Source organism: Cherax quadricarinatus, chromosome 19 (assembly GCF_038502225.1).
Source record: "Cherax quadricarinatus isolate ZL_2023a chromosome 19, ASM3850222v1, whole genome shotgun sequence".
Taxonomy (NCBI): domain Eukaryota; kingdom Metazoa; phylum Arthropoda; class Malacostraca; order Decapoda; family Parastacidae; genus Cherax; species Cherax quadricarinatus.
The window spans coordinates 15,795,215-15,821,776 of NC_091310.1; positions in this window are offsets into that span (position 1 = coordinate 15,795,215).

Consider the following 26,562-nt stretch of genomic DNA (forward strand, 5'->3'; position numbering starts at 1 on the left):
ACCCGGCGACTTATTTTGCTTCAGTCGGTCTATCTGCTTCACAACCATTTCACTAGTGACTATGATGTTACATAATTTATCTTCTTCTGATCCACTACAAAAATTAATTACCGGAATATTATTAGTGTCTTCCTGTGTAAAAACCGAGAGAAAATAATTATTTAAAATCGAGCACATTTCATTCTCTTTGTCAGTAAGATGCCCATAGTTATTTTTAAGGGAACCTATCTTATCTCTGACTTTTGTTCTATATACCTGGAAAAAACTTTTTGGATTAGTTTTAGAATCCCTAGCAACTTTAATTTCATAGTCCCTTTTAGCTTTTCTTATCCCCTTTTTAATGTCCCTCTTAATGTCAATATACTGATTCATAAGATGACCCTCGCCTCTTTTGATACGCCTATAAATTCCTTTCTTATGGCCTAGTAGATATTTCAGCCTATTATTCATCCATTTTGGGTCATTTCTATTTGATCTAATTTCCTTATAAGGGATAAACGTTCTTTGAGCAGCATGTATTGTGTTCAGAAAACTGTCATATTGATAGCTCTCTTCGTTACCCCAGTCAACAGATGATAAGTGTTCTCTAAGCCCATCGTAATCTGCTAAGCGAAAATCTGGGACTGTTACTGAGTTATCCCTACTATCATACTTCCATTCAATTCTAAATGTAATTGATTTGTGGTCGCTAGCACCCAGTTCCTCTGAAACTTCTAAATTATTAACAAGGGATTCATTGTTTGCCAGAACTAAGTCAAGCAGGTTATTTCCCCTTGTAGGTTCTGTCACAAACTGCTTCAAAAAACAATCCTGAACTACTTCTAAGAAATCGTATGATTCTAAATTCCCAGTCAAGAAATTCCAATCAATATGACTAAAGTTAAAGTCTCCTAGAATTACTACATTATCGTGCCTTGTGGCCCTAACAATTTCCTCCCATAGTAGTCTCCCTTGGTCCCTATCTAAGTTTGGGGGACGGTATATCACACCTAAAATTAATTTTTCATGCCCCTCTGAAAATTCTATCCAAGCAGACTCTGTATGTGTTACTTCAGACTTAATACCCGTTTTTATGCAACAGTTCAAGCGATCTCGGACATACAATGCCACCCCACCCCCCTTCCCGATACTTCTATCTACTTGGAACAATTTAAAACCCTGAATGTGACATTCTGCAGGCATGTCCCGACTTTTTGAATTAAACCACGTCTCAGTAATGGCAAATACATCTATGTCACCTGCACTAGCAACTAGTCTCAACTCGCCCATCTTATTCCTAGCACTGCGACTATTTGTGTAATAAACTTTTAATGACCCTCCTCTCTCTTTACCCTTCCTGCTTTTTTCTATTATTCCACTAAACCTATTACTCTCCTTGTCAATTAGTGCCACTGGCTTTCCAATATCCACCTCATTTTGCCTATTACTAGTTCTCCTAGTACTCATATTACTACCCTGCGACTTCACAGTTAGGGTTGTTAGGTAAGACACATATGCAACAGTTAGGTATCTTTATTATGAAACGTTTCGCCTACACAGTAGGCTTCTTCAGTCAAGTACAGAAAAGTTGATAGAAGCAGAAGATACTTGAAGAGGATGTAATCAGTCCATCACCCTTATAGTTTTGAGGTGGTCAGTCCCTCAGTCTGGAGAAGAGCATTGTTTCATAGTGTGAAACAATATGGAGATGAAGTGACAGGATGGAGCTTTTTATAGCGCCAAGAGGTGAGACGTAGGCCACTAGGAACACAAGGGTATCTTGGTACAGACCTGCAATCAACTTCGACAACTTCCACTAGTAAGAGCGGCTGGATCTGAGAGGGACCTGACCTCTCAGCATCTGAGTTCTTACCTCTCCTAGTGGCCTACGTCTCACCTCTTGGCGCTATAAAAAGCTCCATCCTGTCACTTCATCTCCATATTGTTTCACACTATGAAACAATGCTCTTCTCCAGACTGAGGGACTGACCACCTCAAAACTATAAGGGTGATGGACTGATTACATCCTCTTCAAGTATCTTCTGCTTCTATCAACTTTTCTGTACTTGACTGAAGAAGCCTACTGTGTAGGCGAAACGTTTCATAATAAAGATACCTAACTGTTGCATGTGTGTCTTACCTAACAACCTGTCGGTATTTTATACCATTTTAATGTTCAAGTGCTAGGGTTATGGACACTCCCGAGCTTCAGAACCTTGCATTTATCTACACTGAACTGCATCTGCCACTTTTCTGACCAAGAATAGTTTGTCTAAATCCTCCTGAAGTTCCCTAACATCTACGTTTGAATCAGTTATCCTACCTATCTTTGTGTCATCGGCGAATTTCCTCATATCACTAGTAATTCCTTCATCAAGATCATAGATATATATTATAAACAACAACGGGCCCAAGACTGATCCCTGTGGAACGCCACTTGTTACTGATCTCCACTCGGATTTAACCCCATTTATGGACAGTCTCTGCTTCCTGTCTGTGAGTCATGATTCGATCCACGAGAGCACCCTTCCCCCAATGCCATGAGCTGCCACTTTCTTTAACAGTCTATGGTGCGGAACTCTATCAAAAGCCTTACTAAAATCTAAGTAAACAATATCAAATTCTTTATCGTGGTCAACAGCCTCAAAAGCTTTACTGAAGAAAGTTAATAAATTAGTTAGACAAGACCGGCCTCTTGTGAATCCATGCTGAGTATCATTAATCAAGCTATGCTTATCGAGATGGCTTCTTATAATCTCAGCTATAATTGACTAGTAATTTGCCTACAATTGAGGACAGGCTTATTGGGCGGTAATTTGACGGTAACGACTTGTCCCCTGCTTTAAAAATAGGAACTACATTAGCCATCTTCCACATATCAGACACTACACCTGTTTGAAGAGATAAATTAAAAATATTAGTTAATGGTTCACAGAGTTCCATTTTGCATTCCTTAAGAACCCTTGAAAAAAGATCATCAGGACCCGGTGACTTATTTTGCCTCAGTCTGTCTATCTGCTTTACAACCATTTCACTAGTGACTGTGATGTTACATAATTTATCTTCTTCTGGCCCACTATAAAAATTAATTACTGGAATATTGTTAGTGTCTTCCTGTGTAAAAACCGAGAGAAAATAATTATTTAAAATCGAGCACATTTCTTTCTCTTTGTCAGTAAGATGCCCATAGTTATTTTTAAGGGAACCTATCTTATCTCTATCTTTTGTTCTATAGACCTGAAAAAACTTCTTGGGTTAGTTTTAGAATCCCCTAGCAACTTTAATTATATAGTCCCTTTTAGCTTTTCTTATCTCCTTTTTAATGTCCCTCTTAATGTCAATATACTGATTCACAAGATGACCCTCACCTCTTTTGACACACCTATAAATTCCTTTCTTATGGCCTAGTAGATATTTCAGCCTATTATTCATCCATTTTGGGTCATTTCTATTTGATCTAATTTCTTTATACGGGATAAACGTTCTTCGAGCAGCATGTATGGTGTTCATAAAACTGTCATGTTGATAGCTCACTTCGTTACCCCAGTCAACAGATGATAAGTGTTCTCTAAGCCCATCGTAATCTGCTAAGCGAAAATCTGGGACTGTTACTGAGTTATCCCTACTATCATACTTTCATTCAATGCTAAATATAATTGTTTTGTGGTCGCTAGCACCCAGTTCCTCTGAAAATTCTAAATTATTAACAAGGGATTCATTGTTTGCCAGAACTAAGTCAAGCAGGTTATTACCCCTAGCAGGTTCTGTCACAAACTGCTTCAAAAAACAATCCTGAACTATGAAAGTTAAGACACATGTGCAACATCTGGATATCTTTATTGTAGACGTTTCGCCATCCAGTGGCTTTATCAATACAGATTCTAGGACATAATAGGAAGACAGTAGAACTATTTACAAAAGATGAGGTAATCAGTCCCTCGGCCTTGGAGTTAGTGTTCACAGCATCTCCTCCACCACGATGCTGTGAACACTAACTCCAAGGCCGAGGGACTGATTACCTCATCTTTTGTAAATAGTTCTACTGTCTTCCTATTATGTCCTAGAATCTGTTTTGATAAAGCCACTGGATGGCGAAACGTCTACAATAAAGATATCCAGATGTTGCACATGTGTCTTAACTTTCATATTGTCGGTATTTTATACCTTTCTTGCACAATCCTGAACTACTTCTAAGAAGTCGTATGATTCTAAATTCCCAGTCAAGAAATTCCAATCAATATGACTAAAGTTAGTCTCCTAGAATTACTACATTATCGTGCCTTGTGGCCCTAACAATAGTAGTCTCCCCTGGTCCCTATCTAAGTTTGGGGGACGGTATATCACTCCTAAAATCAATTTTTCATGTCCCTCTGAAGATTCTATCCAAACAGACTCTGTATGTGTTACTTCAGACTTAATACCCGCTTTTATGCAACAGTTAAAGCGATCTCGGACATACAATGCCACCCCACCCCCCTTCCTGATACTTCTATCTACTTCGAACAATTTAAAACCCTGAATGTGACATTCCGCAGGCTTGCCCCGACTTTTTGAATTAAACCACGTCTCAGTTATGGCAAATACATCAATGTTACCTGCACTAGCAACTAGTCTCAACACGTCCATCTTATTCCTAGCACTACGACTATTTGTGTAACATATATTTAAGGACCCTCCTTTCTCTTTAACCTTCCTGCTCCTTTCTGTTATTGCACTAAACCTATTACTGTCCTTGTCAATTAGTGCCACTGGCTTTCCAATATCCACCTCATTTTGCCTATTACTAGTTCTCCTAGTATTCATATTACTACACTGCGACTTCACTGTTTTCCCGCCAAAACCCATACCACTAACTATTCCTAGTTTAAAGACCTAACAGCTCCCTCCACTGCATTGGCCAGTGCTCCCACCCCACACCTAGATAGGTGAACCCCATCCCTGGCATACATGTCATTCCTGTCATAGAAGAGGTCCCAGTTGTCAATGAATGTTACCGCATTTTCCTTACAGTATTTGTCCAGCCAGCAATTGACACCAATTGCTCTGGACAACCATTCATTTCCAACTCCTCTCCTTTGCAAAATACCACATATGACAGGGTTCCCACCCTTCCTCCTAATAATCTCTATTGCTGACCTATACCTGCTAATCAGGTCCTCACTCCTACGTCTGCCAACATCGTTGCCTCCAGCACTAAGACAGATAATAGGATTGCTCCCATTACCTCTCATGATGTCATCCAGACGGCTAACAATATCCGTCATCCCAGCCCCAGGAAAACACACACTCTGCCTCCTACTCCTATCCTTCAAGCAGAATGCCCTATCCATATACCTAATCTGGCTGTCCCCAACAGCAACAATGTTTTTACTTTCCTTGGCGACGTCCGTCGTGATGTTCCCAGTAGTCGACTCACATTCGTTAGGTAGCACTACACCTTCACTTGTGGAATTCGTCAAGACGTTCTCGATGGTTTTCGTTGGGGTTTCCAGGGATGTCTCACTCACGTCAGCCAATGCTTCCTTGGTGCTCGTTGTGACATTCCCAGTAGAACACCCATATTCGTCAGGTAGCACCGAAAATGGGTTGGAAGTTACCACAGCAGTCTTCTGGGTCCTCGTTGCTTCTGCCTCTCCAACAGTCTTCTTGATCCTCAGCTTGGTTCCATGTTGCCCGGCCACTGACCAAGCTCCCCTCTTAACCTGGGGACTCACAACAGGAGGATTACTTCGAATCCTCTTGTTCTCCTCCGTTAATCGCCGTATCTCCTGCTTAGCAACCCTAAGCTCTTCTTTCATCTGCTGGTAAAGTTGCTCAAGAGAGGGCATATTGGTTCAGATTCACAAGAGAGCACACAAACAGGTCTTCACAGAGCTAAGTACACGTCACCACTAAGCTAAGTACACGTCACCACTAAGCTAAGTACACGTCACCACTGGGAAGCTAAGTACACGTCACCACTGGGAGAATGCCTTAGCCGATGGGCTTCAAATTTTCAATTCTGATGTGTGATAAGAAGGGAAAGATTCCTACAACTATTCACAAGTGCAGGTACCCTGTGACCAAACTCATGGAAGCCATACAAGATCACAGGGTCGTGATGGATCTGATAGATTTCTTTAACTTCTGCTGATTGCCTCCAGATGTTCACAAAAGTTGCACCTGCTTGGACAGAGTTGCCCCTGCTTGGCCAGAGTTGCCTCTGCTTGGCCAGAGTTGCCTCTGCTTGGACAGAGTTGCCCCTGCTTGGACAGAGTTGCCTCTGCTTGGACAGAGTTGCCCTTGCTTGGACAGAGTTGCGCCTGCTAGGACGGAGTTACCCCTGCTTGGACAGAGTTACCCCTGCTTGGACGGAGTTACACCTGCTTGGACAGAATTACCCCTGCTTGGACAGAGTTGCCCCTGTTTGGACAGAGTTGCCCCTGCTTGGACAGAGTTGCCCCTGCTTGGACAGAGTTGCCCCTGCTTGGACAGACTTGCCCCTGCTTGGACAGAGTTGCCCCTGCTTGGACAGAGTTGCGCCTGCTTGGACGGAGTTGCGCCTGCTTGGACAGAGTTGCGCCTGCTTGGACAGAGTTGCCCCTGCTTGGACAAAGAACATTAAAACTGAACTATGCAGATGAACATTTGACAGTTTTACTTATGAAAGTGTTAAATTTTTATTCCTAGTAAATCATGTTAAATTTCTTCTGTTCCTTCTAAATAACTTTCATATATAATTACTGGTACAACTTATGTAAAGAATAGTTCACATTAAGTTTAGTTGAGGAAAAGTTTGTCACTATGTAAATTGGTTAAAAAAAAAATGTTGGAAACTTTGGAATCTGTAGGATAACTAAGAGTCACATTTCTGATAGGCTTCAAATGATCATCCGTAAACAATTTTCCAGAAGGCAAAATTTGGATTGTTTTTGACCTATATTAGCCCCAATTTGTCCCTTTTATTAAATAAATGGTGATATCGATTCCAGTTTAGCAACTAAAGAATGCCTCTCCTGATAGGTTTGAAAATAATCATGCTGACGTATTCCTGAAGAAAGCTGATACTCCTAAGTTTAAATTCTGGTAGTGTAAATTGAATTTTTTTTTTCAACTTGGAATCATTATATTCAGAGAAGTGAATAATCTGTTTTTTTCCGATTGGATCCCAAATTTTAGTTTTGGGGAATAAACAAAAGTTAGCTTGAAATTCGCTTTGGTTTTCATTACGAACAAGCAAATACCTCATTAGTAGTTTGTATGTCAGATTTACGAGTAATTTTTATTGTATTTGTGCTTTGTAGGTACAAATCTACAGGTTTTACAGATTTTTTATGATAACAGACATTCTTTGAAAACGCAAAATGTATTTTTTTTTGTAAAATTGCAAAGGCTTCTAAATGGATAGGTACTACAAAAAAATATCGGCTATTGAAAACTCGCTATTATGGCATTTTTAATTTATACGAGTTCAATGAGCCCCCGAATATTATATTTTTGTTAGGTAAAAGGACGCAAGTGCAACTAATGTAACGGTTTTATCAAGCCGTTACGGCTTAACAAAGCTCCCGGAGAGCGAAACGTTGCGACAATAAAATGTCACATTAGTTGCACTTGTGTCCTTTTACCTAACATATTGTCGGTAATTCTACCAACATTATTTCTATATTTTTGCAAGAATTGTTGCCAGAGGTGGTCATATGGTTAATCAGCGTTCTTGTCTTCCACTAACTTCCTTCAAGGCGTTCATTTATTAACATATGAGCACCTTACTGATTCATCTCAAAATTTTCAACCCTGGTCAAGCTAAACCAGTGGAAATTACTTAAAACAATTAGCAATTGTGGGGTGCCCCCTACTTAATTTTAACTTGACCTTTTTCGAAACTGGATTCCATGCGATAATTTTTGAAAGCTCCTTATAATCGGCTTTAAATTTTCAAGACTCATGTTTCATATTTAGAATAAGGTTAATATTGTTAATGGAGTGTGTGCGACACTTGGTCAGTTTAAATTTCAAAATTATAGGGGTTAGACTCTGTAGTTGAAAATTATATTAGATTCTGAGCATTTACTGGAGAATCCATCTTTTTGCCGGATTCAGAATTATTTGTGCTGGTATGTGCTTCTCAATGGAAGCTTTTCCATGATTTTAGGTTGTGCAAGTTTAAATGTGCCAACTTTATTAATCAAGTTGGTTTCCGTATAACTGGAGAATATCGCGTCTGGTCAGAAATGTATCAGTTTGTGTCTTTATTGGCTCATTCTACTGTTAATATACTTAATGTAAAACCTATGTTGTCATGACATTTGTGAGACCTCAAAGCCACAGTAAAAAAAATAATGTATGCTTGTTACCCAAAGCTTAAAACTTATTTACTGGAACATCAAATGCTACCCAGTCTTAGTATCGATAAGTTTCAATTGATAATGGTCTGAGTAGGTCCCAATTTACTTTATTTCATGGTTGAAACTGGAGAAAACTGACATGTGGTTTTCAAGGGATTTGTGAATGCGTAATCCGTTTGGATTCGACTTCTTAACGCTGAATACTTAATAATTTTGTGAGAAGTTTGTTTTAATGTGTTTTTGTATTTTTTGGTTTATAATCTGAGATAACACGAGAATTCCTTTTTAAGCTGGTTTCAAAACGGATGTATCTTAGTGAAATGTTTGAACTAATTTTGAGCAGATTATGTACTAATTTAATATTTTATTAAAAAAGGTATACTTCTAATTACTTACAATTTCATCGTTAATGTTTAATCTCAGTGGATACTTATGGTGCACTCTGCAATATTCCTAGCATGCTCTGAGACAGGGCGCTGGGGCAGTGGATTACGGGGATACCGTTCTTGGATAACACAATGACAAAAGATAATTACAATGTTTATATGGAGGAGCAAAGTCCGGAAAAGTAAAGCAGCACATGAGGCTTTATTCGATGAAGAAAAGGGTATATTCAGTTTCTTGGATCAAGAGTCCATCAGCATTAAGGCTTACCCCTCAAGAAGGGAATGAAATTAAACATATACTACCCGACAATTCTAAAGCTACCACCCTACATAGATGTTATTGTTTGCATGCCGGGAGAATGTAAATTTACCGCTTATCCTTTAATCGTTGAATGCTAAACAAGGTAGTATTAGTGTGGTATTTCTTGCGTGCACCGTGGCTCAGTGCAAGAGTAGAATCACCTGGTTGTGGACGTGAAAAGTAGGAAGTGCAGGATATGATATGATTAGAAAATGTCATAGGAGGGAGGGGAGGGAAATAATATCGCCATTCTGAGGAAGAGCATCTTTTCTATTCCGGGGAAGGTGCTAGGGCGGCAGTTAAGTGTTTTGGACAGCTTTCGCGAGCTCAGAGTTTTCCCACCAATTGAAGGGCCAGTGATATCTGACTGGCCTTTATCAATGATGCACTTTAAGAAAAAATATTTGAAACTTAGTTGATTTACTAGGTCTGTCGTCATTAATGATGGTAAGATATGTCATGATTATAGACGTTCTGTATTTCAGGGACGCATCATACTTAACTGTTTTAATGCTGACACTAGCTGACCTAGCTCTGCTAAACTAGGTTTGAAACAACTAGGCAGCCAGTGTTAGCTCAGAAATCAAGCGATGTAAAATGTATTAATTTCAGGGGCAATATTTATGCATTATAGCTCAGCTAAGTAAGCATATTGCCTTCTCATTATCGGCTGGAACCAGTCAAGATACCCATTAACATTAAGTTCAAGTGACACTCTTGTGAATGAAAAGGAACACATGTGCCTAATTATTTAGGAATTATCAAAGAGTCGACGATAATCTCAAAACACAAAGCAACCTTCAGAGATCCACGTCAAGTTCCACTTGTATATCACACCTGAGTAGGCAATTCTCAGTAATTCCTAAGCTTGCATTGAAGTCCAGAGGGTAATTTTAGTCCAGGCTAGGGAGACATAATTCGCGAAGCCCCAATTAATGGAGTGACTCACACCACCTGAAAGGTAAATATTCACTCGTTTTAGGCTGTGTAAATACATTTTTTATTCTATTAAATAACTGGAAAATGCATCTTCTGCTTGGCTTTAAACTTAAGTGCTGGTGTGTGTTTCTCAGAGCAAAGAATCTCATGTTAGGTTCTGTAAGATATAATGTGCCAATTATATTAATCAAACTTGTAAAAACAATCTCTCTCTTATGATCAGAAACATATCAGTATTTGACGTTATTTGTTCATCCTAAGTTAAATATATTAAATACCTGTAAAATGTGTGCCCTCTAGATTATTGGAAAAAAAAAATATATTAAGTACACTATGCTTACTTAAAACTAACTTACTGTATTTGGTGTACTGTGAAAAGCTGATAAATCTTTCTTAGAAAAATTTAGGTTGATTTTGACTTGCGTATGTTCCAATTCTTTTTATCTTCGGAGAAATTTAAAAAAATGAAAAGCAGGTTTTCACGCCACTGTCGTATCTTGCTTAGAATTTGATAGTGCAACTGAACGGTTTCAAGTTTTATATTCTTGTTTATTTTAGGATACTTCTCTCATTGGTCTCTTTGAAAAGTTTGAATTTGATTTGGGTTTTATGTCATAATTTACTTTAATTAAAAAAATAGTGAATAATTATCTCCATATAATTACTTGTGAATGCATTGTCTGATGCTCTTCAAATAAACTCTTATATTTAACGGCATTATCTTATGCTACTCTATTCCCGTTTCGTGCATTGAGGCACAAAGAACTGGGAGAATAGAAAACCACGAGCATCGTTTGGGGTCATTGAGTGAACTTTGTTTATAAACGCCAATTTGTTAGCACTTCAGATAAATTAATGCGTCCCCTCAAAATTGTAACAGGAAAATAAGGAACAATAATTCCCAACAACAATCCTAAGCTTAGTTTCACTGTGTGTTTCCCCTTACGTACCTGGTGAGGGGATTTCAGTAATCGTTGTCATGGCCAAACCGAGTAGGCTTCTTCTCTTTCAGGGTGGTCATATGTATAGTACAAACTAAACACTGCCGTGTACCTTTTTTTGTGCATGGTGACCCACGCTCTCGATATTTTACCTTAGCTGAAAGTTAAGCATGGCGGTGGTGTGGCCTTCAGGTGGGCAAAACATTTCTTTGGAAAGGTAAGAGAAGTCAGACGAGAAATTCAGTGATTCCCTCGCTTCATTCAATCTGTTGGTCTTGCAACGCTCTCCACTATCTGGTTCAGCAATATATTCAGCCTGGGACAAGTGAGCTACAATGCGTTGGCACTATATTGATCCTGTGACTGCCGTTTTGCTTGCTGCTGTTAACTTATGTATATCTCTCTATTAGCCTCCCCTTGTTCAGTATACCAGAATGGGTACCTGTGAGGGAAAAGTTCATTAGATATGAGTGGTGGGCGTATGAATGAATGTTAGTGGTAGTTTGTTGGGAAATATGCTTGTTCTGTTTGGTAGGTGCATCATTCCCGCTAACCCCCCTCCCCCATGTCCTTTCTGCACCCAATGGGAGGTGACTAGTGCCCTTCCGACCGGTTGTCAGTCACTTGACTTTCAGCTCCCATCAAATCTCGGCTCGGGTCATCCGACACAGGCGAGATAAGAGGGGCAGTATAGATCTCGAAAAGAACTGACAGTCAATCTAGCATCTCTTCCTACTCTGGTTTCCTTTAGATTCGTAGTCGATTTGCAATCAGCTACACACCATTCTAGCAGCCGTTCCCCAGTTATAATCCCACCAATGTTTCATGATGGTTCTCTACTGGCGAGTCAACTGGTTCACAAGTGGTCAGATGATCCCAGTACCTCTGTCAGAATCTCTACTCGTGTTGGGGTCACTGTCTACTCAGTGTGTCAACAGTCACCTCCACCTGTTTCTCCCCCCTCCCCTCCCTCCATCGTCAACAACGGCTCGGCGTTCTAAACCAAGATTCAGAGCTACGTGCACCATTCTCCACTGTGTATTGTGTACATATTAGCTTAGTCACTAAATATTTTTATATTTCATTTTTCATTTCTTTGCTTCAAGTAGGATTAATTTCATGTTTACGTGTTTTATATTTACTAGTTTTACATATAAACAAAATTGTTTATCTCATGCTATCATAAGAGGTTGCCTGGATTTTTTTTCTTCCTGTTAATTTTCGATTTTATTTTGCTCATAATCCTAGAACATTTCTCAACATCTGTGTACGGCAACGACGACCAAAATCCAGGAACAATAGACATGTTCACGTGTACTCTGACCAAAGTTTTCGAACCCATTTTCAGCATCCTGGAATAGCACGAATTACTTGAAATATCATCAGTGGTGGAGGTTAAGACGTTCACAAAAGATGCAACAATAACACGACGATGGCTAAAAGTGAAATTTAAATGTGTAGCTTCACGGTAAATAAGTCAGCTTACCTTTTCTGAACAGCTCTAATATTTAATAGTTGTACATCCTAAGAACAGGATATTAAGTTACGTTTGAGTGCCGACAAATTTGCTGATGTAGGAAAATGGTAAAAAAACGAATGACTCCTGTGATCGGCTTCACAATTTTCACCAATGGTGTGGCTTCCTGACCACAAGACTCACATCCCCATTGGCTAGGTTAGTCCCAATTTGCCAGATTTATTAAAGAAATAGATGTATTAATTTTTATTCAATTCCTTCTATTTCTTCTGACTGGCTTCGAAATATTATTGACGGTAATGACCCATTAGTTTATTGCACGTTTTACTGAAAGCTAAAATCTTAGATACATTTGAATTTGATCATTTACTCGAGAATGCCTTTTTTTGATTGTCTTCAATTTTTTGTCATTGTAGGCGTTATTAAAGGACACTTTATCACTCACTCTAGCCTGTGTAAATTTCAATTTACCAGTTTTATTAAGCAAATTGTTTCCCTTGAAACAAGTAGTGATTGCATCTTCTTATCAGCTTTAAACCTTAAATACTGGAACACCTTAAGACTCATTTTCGTATTAATTTTGGTTTGTGTAAATGCCAATTACTTTTTATTTGGCATTTTGGCACAGGGGTTTAAAAAATATATAGGACTGTAGAGAATTTAAAACGTAAATGTGAAAAGCAAACTTAAAAATAAAACAGTATATTTCTGGCATTCTTAAATTTAACGAGGGAAGACTTAACTATTTTTTCTGAACATATTTCAGGTTCATTTTCGTTTATTGCTCGGAAACGTTTTATTCGATTGGCTTCAAAATTTCAAAGCTTTTATGTATCCTAACCAAGATTCATGGGGCTATTTAAATACGTGAATTTCCTATGTACAACGCTACACAGGCCATTACCAGATTTTATTTCTGTGTGATAAGTAGAGATAGACTTCATTGCAAATTTTCAACACTCGTGTGTCAAATATAGAAGTTAGGTATATATACAATAGTTGTGGATGCCAACATGCTACGTTTAATCTCGAAATGGTATGTGTTGCAACCCCTGAATGGGTTACAATGATTATGTATATATATATATATATATATAATGTATATTACCTTTTCATTTAATTTTATATTGCTTATATTTGCGATAATAGCTAAATCGTAAATGTATGACTTTATATTATTATTTGACTGTTATATTGTTATTTGACTTATGTTGTTAGGATGTACATAATATGTGCTCAGTTCAAGTCTTGATTGTCAAACTACTGTAATTATCGCTTGTCGCTCGTTATACTGCCGGTTTCTGAGCTGTGCTGTCCACGGGGCTATCACGTGAACGAGGGGGGGGTTGTCCTCACCTCTCGTGAAGTATTCAGTCTGTTCTAGACTCGCTTGGTGGTTGGACAGATTGTCTGTCTCATTATTCTTGTTAGTTCTGTAGAACTCTGTTCACAGAACATTGTATAGACTTAGTGATTTTCGACGTTGTACCGAGGTTGTGTGTCACATAGACACTCTGAGCATCTCAGGTCCCGAGCTGTAGCTTATGACCTAATTTGTACTGGTTTCTGTGTATTGTCACAGTCAGGGTTTTTCCTATGCTGAACTTAGATTCAGTAGTATGGGAGTTTTGTAACTTTTGTGGAGGATCTGCTGATGGTCCCTACTTAGTGTCGTTATATTATCTCCTTGATCCTGATTGTGTCGCAGTCGCTTGTTATATGGCTATTGGGCTTAGCATTCTTTTCATTGTTCAAGCAGACTGTTCTGGTTGCTAGTCGGTCAAGAAGTTAGTTTATGTGAGGACTTTGTCAGTCACTTGTTTAAGTCTAGTCGAGTCGTGAGACAGAGAACTACTTAGAGCACTTACACACATACACACAAACATGTACATATTTGTAATATCTTATTAAATGTTAATGTACCAGACGGTACTTAAGAATTATAAATGTGATATGTGCTTTCAGCACAATAATATTGAACTCGAGAGACTGATTTTATTTTGATTGCTGTGATTAATTTAATTTGATAATATACCTCTAGACTTAATAAATTTATTAAATTTTAATTTCTCTAGTTAGTAGCCTACCAGTTGTAATCCTGAAGCACTATTGAATAATACTGAATTTTAATGGATAATTGGACAAGGTTACTGACTACTTGTTACGAAAACCCAGTAACAGACTGGATGCTAGAAGGGCAGTCCTTTCTAGTATTCACTGGAGATCTCTAAGCTTTTAGAATCGCGTTTTTTGTAACAAATGGGTGCCTGTCCGGGAGGCTCTTGATCCAAGGTGTTGGAGAAATTGTCCAGTTTGACATACTAGTACTTCTATGATCAAACACTTTGAGTACTTTCCTAATCTGAAGACTTTTGAGTTTAGTCTTGTACAACATACCAGGTGGATGTATGTACTTGACCGAGTCTCTTGATCCAAGGAGATGGAAATACTGTTTATGAGTTCTAACTCTAAGACAACTAACACTAAAATTCCTATTAGGATTATAGTTTCCCATAATCACTCTCTCGTAGTACAATTATTTTTGTGATGTATGCCAAAGTGAAACAGTTAATTGACACTCTGACTTTGTCTGAGTTAAGTACATTAAAACTTCAGACGTGTTGGCAAGTAGCCAAGTATCTCGGTGTGACGTATAACAGGAATTACACAGCTGAAACTGTCAGAGCATTAATTAAAGATATATTGTTTCCTGCTCATACAGAGTTGTCTGATTATGATTCAGATTCAGAAAGCCTAGTGTCACAATTGGGAAGTATGACTCTATTTGTTTACTTAGAAGAAGGAGCAACTAAGGCAGAAGTGTCTGAGCCTAATGAACCTCCGCTCACACCTTCCCGCCTCACTGACACAATAGTACAGAGTGTAGCTGGTTGGATGACTCAGCCTAATACTAGTACAGTGTATGCTACACCTGTATCTACTTATCCTAGACCAGATCTAGACTCTCTAGAGACGGCTGGACGAAGTGTCCGACCTAAGGACTGTCCAGATCATGTTAATTTCCTTACTCCTCCATTACCCACTGGTCCTATCTCTCAGGAACAGTTTGAGAGGTTTGAATGCCTCATTATGTTGCAGACTGCACAAATAGAGGCTCAGAGGAAATTGAACGAAGATGATTTCCAAAGAGAAAATGTTCGTCTGTTAAGACAACAGACTGATAGATCACAGGACACATTTAATGTGCAGAAAGCTGCATCCATGGTTCCTAAGTTTTTTGAAAGTGACTTAGACACATATTTTGATGTGTTTGAGAACCAGGCACGTGCTATGAACTGGCCACGTAAGCACTGGGCAACATTGTTGCATACTGCTTTGACGGGAAGAGCTCAAACCTGTACTGCAGCTTTGCCATTTGCCAAGTACATTAGTTATGACGCTGTCAAACAAACTATTCTAGAGACGTATAACTTGTTACCTGTAAGTTATCAAAGAGCATTTCGTACGTTACAACGACGACAAGATCAAACTTGTGTAGAGTTTGCTCGTGAGAAAAAAGTTGCATTTGAGAGATGGTCTAGAGCTGCTAAATGTAACAACTACGACAGCCTTGTTCAGTTGTTACTACATGAAGAGTTTAACAACTGTATGTCTGCTGACATACAAGAATATCTGATCGATCATACTACCTCGGATATTCTGGAAACTGCAGCATTAGCAGACAATTACGAGATTTCTCACAAACTTGTACGTACTAAAACACAGAGAAACAAGGTAACTAAAGATTGTCCTAGAAGTTGGCAACCTAAATCAGCTGCTCATTGCCGGCCTGATGTACCTGCTACTGTAACTTCTCGTACCTTTACCAGGAAAACTCACAATCCTGAATCTGTCTCTGTGGCTAGACAGAAATCTGATATCGAGAAGAAGAAAGTTAAATGTACCTATTGTAACAGAAAAGGACATACTAGAGAGTAATGCTATAAGTTAGAAAGAGATACGAGATACAGTCGTGCGGCTGGCGCCCCCACTCAAGTCGTATCCTCTTCCGAGCAACAAAGGCACCAAAATCCTAGTAATACCTCTGATCCTACTGTTTTAGATAAGGTTACTCAGGATAGATGACTAGCGTCAGAAAGTGTATCTGACGAAAAGATTCGTTCAGCGATGAGTCCTTACTTTTCGAGAGATAAAGCAGGATTTGACGAATCACATCTAACTGAGATAATTTCTTTCAGAGACACTGGCAGTTATCTCACGTTATTAAGAGAAGATGTACTGCCCATAACTGACGATACCTATTGCAAGATAGATGTATTGTTAGAAGCCTATGGAGGGGCTGTTATAAAAGTGCCTCTGCACAAAGTTTATATTGAAACAAGCTATTATACTGGTTATATTTCAGTGGGTATATCCAGTGGTGTATTTCCCATCAGGTCAGTGGACTTGTTGATAGGGAACGATATCCTTCATGCTGGTATATGTAAAGAACCACTTGTGATTGATAATAACACTGATGATAATTATGCCATTGAAGCTTGTAGAGAGAAACCTATTTTATTTCCTCTCAGCGCAATTACTAGAGCTATGTCAAAGATTCAACAACCATCCTTGTCTCCTGTTGAGTTAGTGGATGACAATGATTTGGGCTTGAATATGTTGTTTAGTGACGCTCTGCGCCCAGGATCATTAACACTGACTCCCCCCGGTCATCAACCTAGTCAGGATACAACTGACGTTAAATTTCTAACTCATGATGATTTAATCAAGGATCAGTTTGTTGATCAGTCACTGGAAAGACTGAGAGATATAGCAGTTACTGAGAGTGAAGCAAAGGATCTCGATAATTGTTACTATTATAGTAATGGTGTACTGATGGAGAAAAATACATGTAAGTTGTCAGCTGATAGTGTTTCCACCACAGTCAAGCATTTCGTAGTGTTACCAGTTACATTTCGTGAACAAGCCATTGATTTTGCTCACAATAGTCCCATAGGAGGACATTTGGGTGTCAAGAAGACACTCGGTAAACTGGCAAAACATTTTACTTGGCCAAAGATGAAGGAAACAGTAGCTGATCATGTGCGACATTGCCACGTGTGTCAAGTGACAGGCAAGCTAGCACACACACCTCCACCTGCACCTCTCACTGAGTTCATTAGTAACAAAGTTCAGTTCACCTGGACTAGAGATTGTTCAGACTCGTTCAAAAGGATGAAGCATCTGCTTTCCTCTGCTCCTGTGTTGAAGAGTCCTAATTTCAATCTTCCCTTCTTTTTATATATAGATGCGAGTGGTTATGCAGTGGGCGCTGTGCTGCTCCAACAGTCAACATCCACTGACATTCTCCATCCTATATGTTACTATTCATCTAAGCTTAAACGACACCAGAAAAATTATGCCACTATTGAGAAAGAGGCTCTAGCTCTTGTGGTGTCCTTGGAACATTTTGACGTGTATTTGGGCACTTCCCCATTTAAAATTAACGTTTTTTCAGACCACAATCCACTCACTTATATTAACACCATGAAAAGTAAAAATGCTAGGATCATGAGGTGGGCCCTCAGAATCCAACCTTATTCTATTAGTATAAAACACATAAGTGGTCATTGTAATGTAATTGCTGACGCTCTGTCTCGTCCTTAATAATTATCAGTTACATTAAATTAACGTAATTTTATGCCCAAATACCTTTTGTTACTTGCTATGTCAAATTCAGTAAAGTAACTTAATCCCTCCAGCCCATATTAACTATATATATTCATGTCATGTCTAATTATTATATTTATGCATTCACAGTATTGTTGTGTGAGGAGGAGACAAGCTGAGTGTTGAGTGGGTAGTGTGGTGTGGGTGATGTACTGCGTGACGCAACACTGTCCTGTCGAAGACTCCCCCCCCCCCTCACTACACACCTTAAGCTGTTTCATACTCAGATGTTCATACTGCCTCGCATTCCACAACCACTACTTAAGAGTGGAATGCAGTCTCCTCTACTATGATCGAGCCTCAGTGCCCTGCTCGTCTACGCTATCCTGTCTCTACACTGATGTATATAACCACGAGTATGCAGAGATACGATACTGTGTACTGCCCTAGTACTAGGGGCATATCCTAGTGACGGACGCTGTGAAATTGTAGCGGTGCTTGGCACAAGAGAGACTTTGATTAATATTTATATTAAATTGTATTGATATGAGTAATCAGTAATAATGTGAAAGACATTAATGCAACTCCTAGTGCGACCGTCTGTCGTGTTGGGGGGGGGGGTGTTGCAACCCCTGAATGGGTTACAATGATTATTATGTATATATATAATGTATATTACCTTTTCATTTAATTTTATATTGCTTATATTTGCGATAATAGCTAAATCGTAAATGTATGACTTTATATTATTATTTGACTGTTATATTGTTATTTGACTTATGTTGTTAGGATGTACATAATATGTGCTCAGTTCAAGTCTTGATTGTCAAACTACTGTAATTATCACTTGTCGCTCGTTATACTGCCGGCTTCTGAGCTGTGCTGTCCACGGGGCTATCACGTGATCGAGGGGGGGGGTTGTCCTCACCTCTCGTGAAGTATTCAGTCTGTTCTAGACTCGCTTGGTGGTTGGACAGATTGTCTGTCTCATTATTCTTGTTAGTTCTGTAGAACTCTGTTCACAGAACATTGTATAGACTTAGTGATTTTCGACGTTGTACTGAGGTTGTGTGTCACATACACTCTGAGCATCTCAGGTCCCGAGCTGTAGCTTATGACCTAATTTGTACTGGTTTCTGTGTATTGTCACAGTCAGGGTTTTTCCTATGCTGAACTTAGATTCAGTAGTATGGGAGTTTTGTAACTTTTGTGGAGGATCTGCTGATGGTCCCTACTTAGTGTCGTTATATTATCTCCTTGATCCTGATTGTGTCGCAGTCGCTTGTTATATGGCTATTGGGCTTAGCATTCTTTTCATTGTTCAAGCAGACTGTTCTGGTTGCCAGTCGGTCAAGAAGTTAGTTTATGTGAGGACTTTGTCAGTCACTTGTTTAAGTCTAGTCGAGTCGTGAGACAGAGAACTACTTAGAGCACTTACACACATACACACAAACTTGTACATATTTGTAATATCTTATTAAATGTTAATGTACCAGACGGTACTTAAGAATTATAAATGTGATATGTGCTTTCAGCACAATAATATTGAACTCGAGAGATTGATTTTACTTTGATTGCTGTGATTAATTTAATTTGATAATATACCTCTAGACTTAATAAATTTATTAAATTTTAATTTCTCTAGTTAGTAGCCTACCAGTTGTAATCCTGAAGCACTATTGAATAATACTGAATTTTAATGGATAATTGGACAAGGATACTGACTACTTGTTACGAAAACCCAGTAACAGGCTGGATGCTAGAAGGGCAGTCCTTTCTAGTATTCACTGGAGATCTCTAAACATTTAGAATCGCGTTTTTTGTAACAGTATGGTATTTTTAATTTTTGCATTTTGCCTTGAAGATGGTGAGCGGATCTTGATCCAAGAAAGTGGACTTTTCTACTTGCCTTTGCTTTCCTTTGATTTAAATATAGCATGCATATGGAATGAGTCTTTAAAGGATGATGCAACATATGAAACTGATGGATCTTTTCCTGAGTTTAGAATGTGTTTGCACAAATTTTGTTGGATTCTATGCAGTAACTAGAAGTTTTTCTGGCGTACCAATCTCAAACGTTGTGCAAGTTATGTCCCAGTTTTATTAACCAAATCAGTTTCCGTGATATAACCTGAAAATGTCTCCTGAGCAGAAATAAGTTATTACTTGACTAGTTATCGTAGGTAAACCAACGTAACCTTTTATGTGCCCCCAAAACCATTTAAAAAATGGGCATATTATGTACACGAAGCTTATATAAAATTTACTTTCTGTACTTAAAAGCGCCTCAAGGGAGGTTCCTTGATGCTGATGAGGGGCTCTTGATCTAGGGAATTGGATCTGTTTTCCGGTTCCCTGAATTGAGCCTGAATACCTTCCATCTCCCCTCACATGCGCTGTATAATGCTACGGGTTTAGCGCTCCCCCATAATTATAATAATGTACTTAAAAGGTGGTCGGTCTTGCTTGGAGAAAAGTTTGTATTAATTTTGGCTTGTGTGCCTCCCAATTTGCATATTTTGGAAAACGGAAATGTCGCATCTGATTAACTTCAACTCTTCCAAGCTGACAACTTGTTAATGCAACTTCTGAACAGCTTCAAGCTTAGTATGGTAATGTATTTTAGTGTGTTGGTCTTCTTTGGTTTCACTGAGCTGTGTAATAAATATTTACCATTTTTATTGATAAAATTTGGACATTAGTTTCCATATAATGACTTGTGATCACCTCTTGCTACTTTCAGCTTCTCAAAGATAATATTTAACTGCATTATCAACTTGTGCTGATCTCTGCACCGTTTCAGTCAAGTGCGCTGTGGCACTGGGTAGTGAGGTTAAGGAATAGGGGATCCCTACATCATATCCCGCAGCGACCGAAATTCGTCTAGTTACGTGCACTCTTATTCTTTTATACCATCCTCAATTACCCAAGGTGATTTGCAAGTCTCCCATGTGGTAGGTACTCCACGCCACAGTCAAGACAGCTTATTATCGTAAAAGACGAACGTGCAATGCTTATGTATCTATTTTCGAAAGGTTTCGCGTGCACGGCAGGCTTCTTCAGTCGAAGTCAGGAAGTAGGGAATTCTTCCGTCTGAGGGATTGTCCACCACCTATAATTACGCACATGCTCAGGCATGTGCAAGAGTACATACCTGAAGTGTCATACGAAAGGCCGAGCATACTTGTTGACGAGCTTTCATCTCGACTTATTTGGTATTGACCTAATGCAGCTCCAGTTCTTAACATTGTTGGTGTGTAATTAGCGAATTCATTTGAAGTTCCAAATGCTATACGATATCACCCTTTCCAGGTTTCTCGTCTGCCACACCATTTTTCTGACTTTCTCTCAGCATACATCCCTTAGGGAATCTATGATTTTGGACTTTACTGCTTACAAAGATGAGTTATATACAGTTCCATTCACCACACACTATCTTGCCGTCAGTGTCAACCTACTGCAGCTACTTCGATGATGATCATATCACATTCTTCAACATTAACGCTCGTCAGCATTAAACCTATTGTTATATTCAGTTGTTCTGGTCTACAGATGGATACCCATACCATGGAAGCCTGCTGAGATTCCTTTTATGAAAACCGCTTCTGTAGGGTCGTAGCCTCTCCCATCATGGACCAATCGCTCATTTTTATTCGTTAATTAATAAAACTTCTGGTTAATATGAGGTTAGTGTGGTCCTTGGAGATGTACATCAAAATATCCCCTCCATTTTGAACACAGAAGGAGCCATTCCAAATATAATCCTGTACTTCGCTTCGACTCAAACGTAGTATGCAACGGCATGGCCAAAGGTCAGTTTGTAGTAGGAGTCTTTTCGACTTGGAAATCTTATACTAAATGGGTTTATCTTTTATCAGGATCATTTTTGTGGCTTACGAGGCCAACTCCCACTTTTTATTGAAGCCTGTTTAACAGATCGGCATTTGCTTAAGCAGAAGACTTTTCAGAAGCTTGCATTCTTAGCACACTCAATGTATTTATTAGTTGGTAAAGATAGTTCCAGTACTTCCTCACTGTATTTGGCCCTCTTCATATGTGGATGATTTCGTAACTGTTTGTTTTCACAAATATTCAGCAAGTGTTCGCATCCTTACAGTGTGCAATCGACTGAGCATCTAGATGGGTTATATCACATGACCTCAAGTTCTCAGAATTTAAACTGAGTTCTGTTACATTAAATCAACGCTCTGTTACTTCCCAATTCATACTGTCCTATATGGTTTCCATTACCGGTCTGGCAAACTTTAATTTCTTTTCCAACATTTTAACTGTAGTACATTATTTATATTACACATGACAGCCCTGAAAGCGATGTTATAGTATATTTTATTTATTGAAAAATCACAATTTATATGGAGGAGTGGTATTATCTAAACACGATTTTGTGGATTAGTTTTATTTATGTCGCCAACAGCTACTCCAAGCTTGATGCCGTCTATCATAACGGACTAGATATGTGTGTGTCTTGGTGTCTTTCGCGCGTCTCGGTAGAGATCTTATAGATAGTGTAAGAACGTCGACGTTATCTTCATAACCCTTAGTTCTTCAGAACAATCACAAGCGTGAGTGAAGTTGACATCTTCAGTTATCAACCTTTATCAAGCCTTTTTAACCTTCGCCTTCGGACTCTAGTCTCTTATCTATTTACCTTCCTTTTCTGCTCACTCTCTTCGTATTTTTTCTAGGCCACCTCAGGAAGATATACCGATGATTGGAATGTGTCCCTCCTTTCTGTTCCGAAGTCTCATAATGCCTGATACAAGGACGCTTACAGGATTTGATCAGTATTTTCACTGCACAGATATATGCATATCTTGAGGCTGTAATCCACAAATTTTATTCGTACTTTTATGGTAGTCTCTGATTCTTGGTACTTTGAAAGCTTTTCAGTGCTTTGACTTCTCTCGTCCCATTGTCTGTATCATTCAGTGTCGCCTCGTCAACAAGGATAAAACCAACGGTTGCTGGGTCTTTAATCGTTCTCGTGTCTAGGGCAATGAACTCTCACACATCAGTACATTTCGCAACCCAAGACCTTTCAAATTCTCGCAGATATAATACTCTATCCAGACTTTTTTTCCGGTTTTATCTAAGAGCTTTCGGCCCTGATGATAACGTTGTTGCTACAGGTTAGAGGACAAGTTGTTGATCAAATCCCAGTTGGGTTCATGGCAATGATTTTTTTCATAGTCACATTTGAGAAATGTTCCCGTGTCTCTTCATATTGATCATACAAGATTAACGAGTACCTGTCACACGGAGAGTCGCCAGCCACCACTCTGCAACTTATCAGGTTTTGTTGACAGTCGAACACTTCCACGTGCTGTGGAAGAGAACGATGAAGATAAAACAAAATAGCTCCTGCAACAGAGAGAAGAATGGTCTTTATAACATTTGGTAAAAACTGTCTCCACTTCCATCCCAATAAAAAAAATTGATAATACTCTGTTATTAACTTGTCAATGGGAAAAGTAAACTTTTGTAAATCAAGCATTCCTCCCTTGAAAACATAATTCATTTTCAAAATGAGTAGAATTTATGTTTGGTGATTTCTTTCAGACTAGTTACCGTCAGGTTGGCCTAACAGACCGACCAGGGATGAAAATTGTCTGTAGGTTACAGCTCATACACCACCTTTCTGTCCCTCCTACACAGTTTGTCTGTTAATGAAGTTTTTTTGCCATCGCGAGCATAGACTGATAGTCGTTTACGCCTCTTCCGTTCTCTGCTTCTGTGATAACTTGAGGGTTTAGCAAAGTTCTTCGGATGCTTCCTAAGTACCGCATTCAGTGTAGGTTTATGCATCGAAGGCAGTTAGAGTATTATTGTCACGATAGTCGCTTCTGGAGATACGGCCTGTGCCCGTTCTTACGTCTAGTAGGTCAGTATCCACAGGCCACTCAGGAAAACAGTAAAGCTGAAGAGGTGCTACTGGTGAGTGCAATTCACCCTAAATCTGGAATTACGATTTTTTTTTTATTTAAGCACTCATTCAATATTTCATTTATTTCTCTTCCTTAGTAAAGTGCAATTGTCGTGGGTCATATAAGCAAACTCTGATAATATATCACTATGTAACACAATTTTTGTTACTGGCAAGTTTTATTTTCCGGCTCCTTTTACTGCATCAAGGATATGGAAGTTAAGGGACATCCTGTAGCCCATCTGACCATTGCTTTATATTAAGGTCTCAACAAGTTCCACAAAGTTGTCAGCCTTGTTGCGCAGAGAGTCCTGTGTTACAGTAACAAAGCTCTCCCAGGCTTCATTTTCCTTCTCTGTTAGCTTTTTGGAAATTCTGAGCACTCCATGATTTTCCTGACTTGTGGCCCAGTGTAGATACCAGCCTTCACCTTTGCCTCTGATAGCTTGGGAAAGAAGCCAATGAAGATACTTGAAGGCTGCACACTCTGTCAAGAACTGTAACAAACTGTTTCATTAGCCCAAGTTTGATGTGTAATAAGAACATAACATAAGAACGAAGGAACACTGCAGCAGGCCTACTGGCCCATGCGAGGCAGGTCCAAGTCTCCTACCGGCTTAAGCCAATGCACCCAACCTAGTCAGGTCAGGTCACCTTGACTTAAGGGAGGAACACGGCATCCGTCCTGGTAGCACAAGCTAATCAGGTCCAACTCACACCCACCCACACCCACTCATGTATTTATCCAACCTATTTTTAAAGTTACACAACGTTCTGGCCTCTATAACTGTACTTCGGAGTTTGTTCTACTCATCCACAACTCTATTACCAAACCAGTGCTTTCCTATATCCTTCCTGAATCTGAATTTTTCTAACTTAAAACCATTGCTGCGAGTCCTGTCTAGGCTAGATATTTTCAGCACACTGTTTACATCCCCTTTATTTATTCCTGTCTTCCATTTATACACCTCAATCATATCCCCTTAATTCTACGTCTTTCTAGAGAGTGCAGATTCAGGGCCCTTAGTCTATCTTCATAGGGAAGGTTTCTGATACATGGGATCAACTTTGTCATCCTCCTTTGTACATTTTCCAGAGCATTTATATCCATTCTGTAATACGGTGACCAAAACTGTGCAGCATAATCTAAATGAGGCCTAACCAAGGATGTATAGAGTTGAAGAACAACCTGAGGACTCCTATTATTTATGCTTCTTGATATGAAGCCAAGGATTCTATTAGCTTTATTGCGAACACTTATGCACTGTTGTCTTGGTTTCAGATTACTGCTAACCAGAACTCCTAAATCTTTTTCGCAATCCGTAATATTAAGATCTACATTATTTAGTTTATATGTGGCATGGTTATTGTCCTGTCCAACATTTAGAACTTTGCATTTGTCTATATTAAACTGCATCTGCCACCTCTCCGACCACTGCATCAGTCTACTCAAATCTTCCTGGAGTGCTCTGTCCTCGTCAGAATGAGTTCGACGGCCTATTTTGGTGTCATCGGCAAACTAGCTGATGTCGCTCTTTATGCCCTCATCTATGTCGTTTATGTATATTGTGAACAGCAGGGGGCCCAACACTGACCCCTGTGGAACACCGCTCGTGACGCTTCCCCACTCTGATTTCTCCCCATTTATGCAAACTCTCTGCTGCCTATTTGTCAACCATGCCTCTATCCAGGAAAAAAATTCTCCTGTTCCATGTGCCTTAATTTTCCTCAATAGTCTCTGATGTGGGACTCTATCAAAAGCCTTACTGAAGTCCATATACACAATATCATATTCATTACCATGATCTACCTCCTCAAATACCTTAGTGAAAAAAGTTAATAAATTCGTAAGGCAGGAACGCCCCTTTGTAAAACCATGCTGAGATTCGTTGATTAATTTATGTTTTTCAAGGTGGCTACGAACTGCCTCGGCAATTATTGATTCCATAAATTTTCCCACTATGGAGGTTAGGCTTATTGGTCTATAGTTCGAAGCTAAGGACCTGTCACCTGCTTTGAAAATAGGTATCACATTTGCCATTTTCCACTTATCTGGCACCATGCCAGTTTGTAGTGACATGTTGAAAAGATTAGCCAAAGGTTTGCTAAGCTCCTCTTTACATTCCTTTAGAACCCTTGCATACAGTTCATCAGGGCCTGGGGATTTGTTAGGTTTTAATTTATCTATTTGCCCAAGGACCATGTCACTTGTAACCCTAATCGTGCACAGTTTATTGTCGTCCTGTTCCACATAATTTATCATTTCTGGAATATCGCTGGTATCCTCCTGTGTAAAAACTGAGAGGAAGTATGTGTTAACTTCTACACATTTCCTTATCACTCTCAGTGAGCTGACCCGAGGAACTTTTGAGTGGGCCTATCTTGTCCCTGATCTTACTTCTGTATACCAGAAAGAATCCTTTTGGGTTAGTCTTCGAATCTCTTGCAACTTTAACCTCATAATCTCTTTTTGCTTTTCTAATTCCTTTTTTTATTTCTCTCTTTAACTGAATATATCGATTTCTTAATTGCCCCTCTCCTCTTTTGATTTGCCTATATATGCCTCTCTTTTGACCAGTTAGATATTTTAATCTATTGTTCATCCATTTAGGATCATTTTTGTTTGATCTGATTTCCCTATTTGGAACATAATTTGAC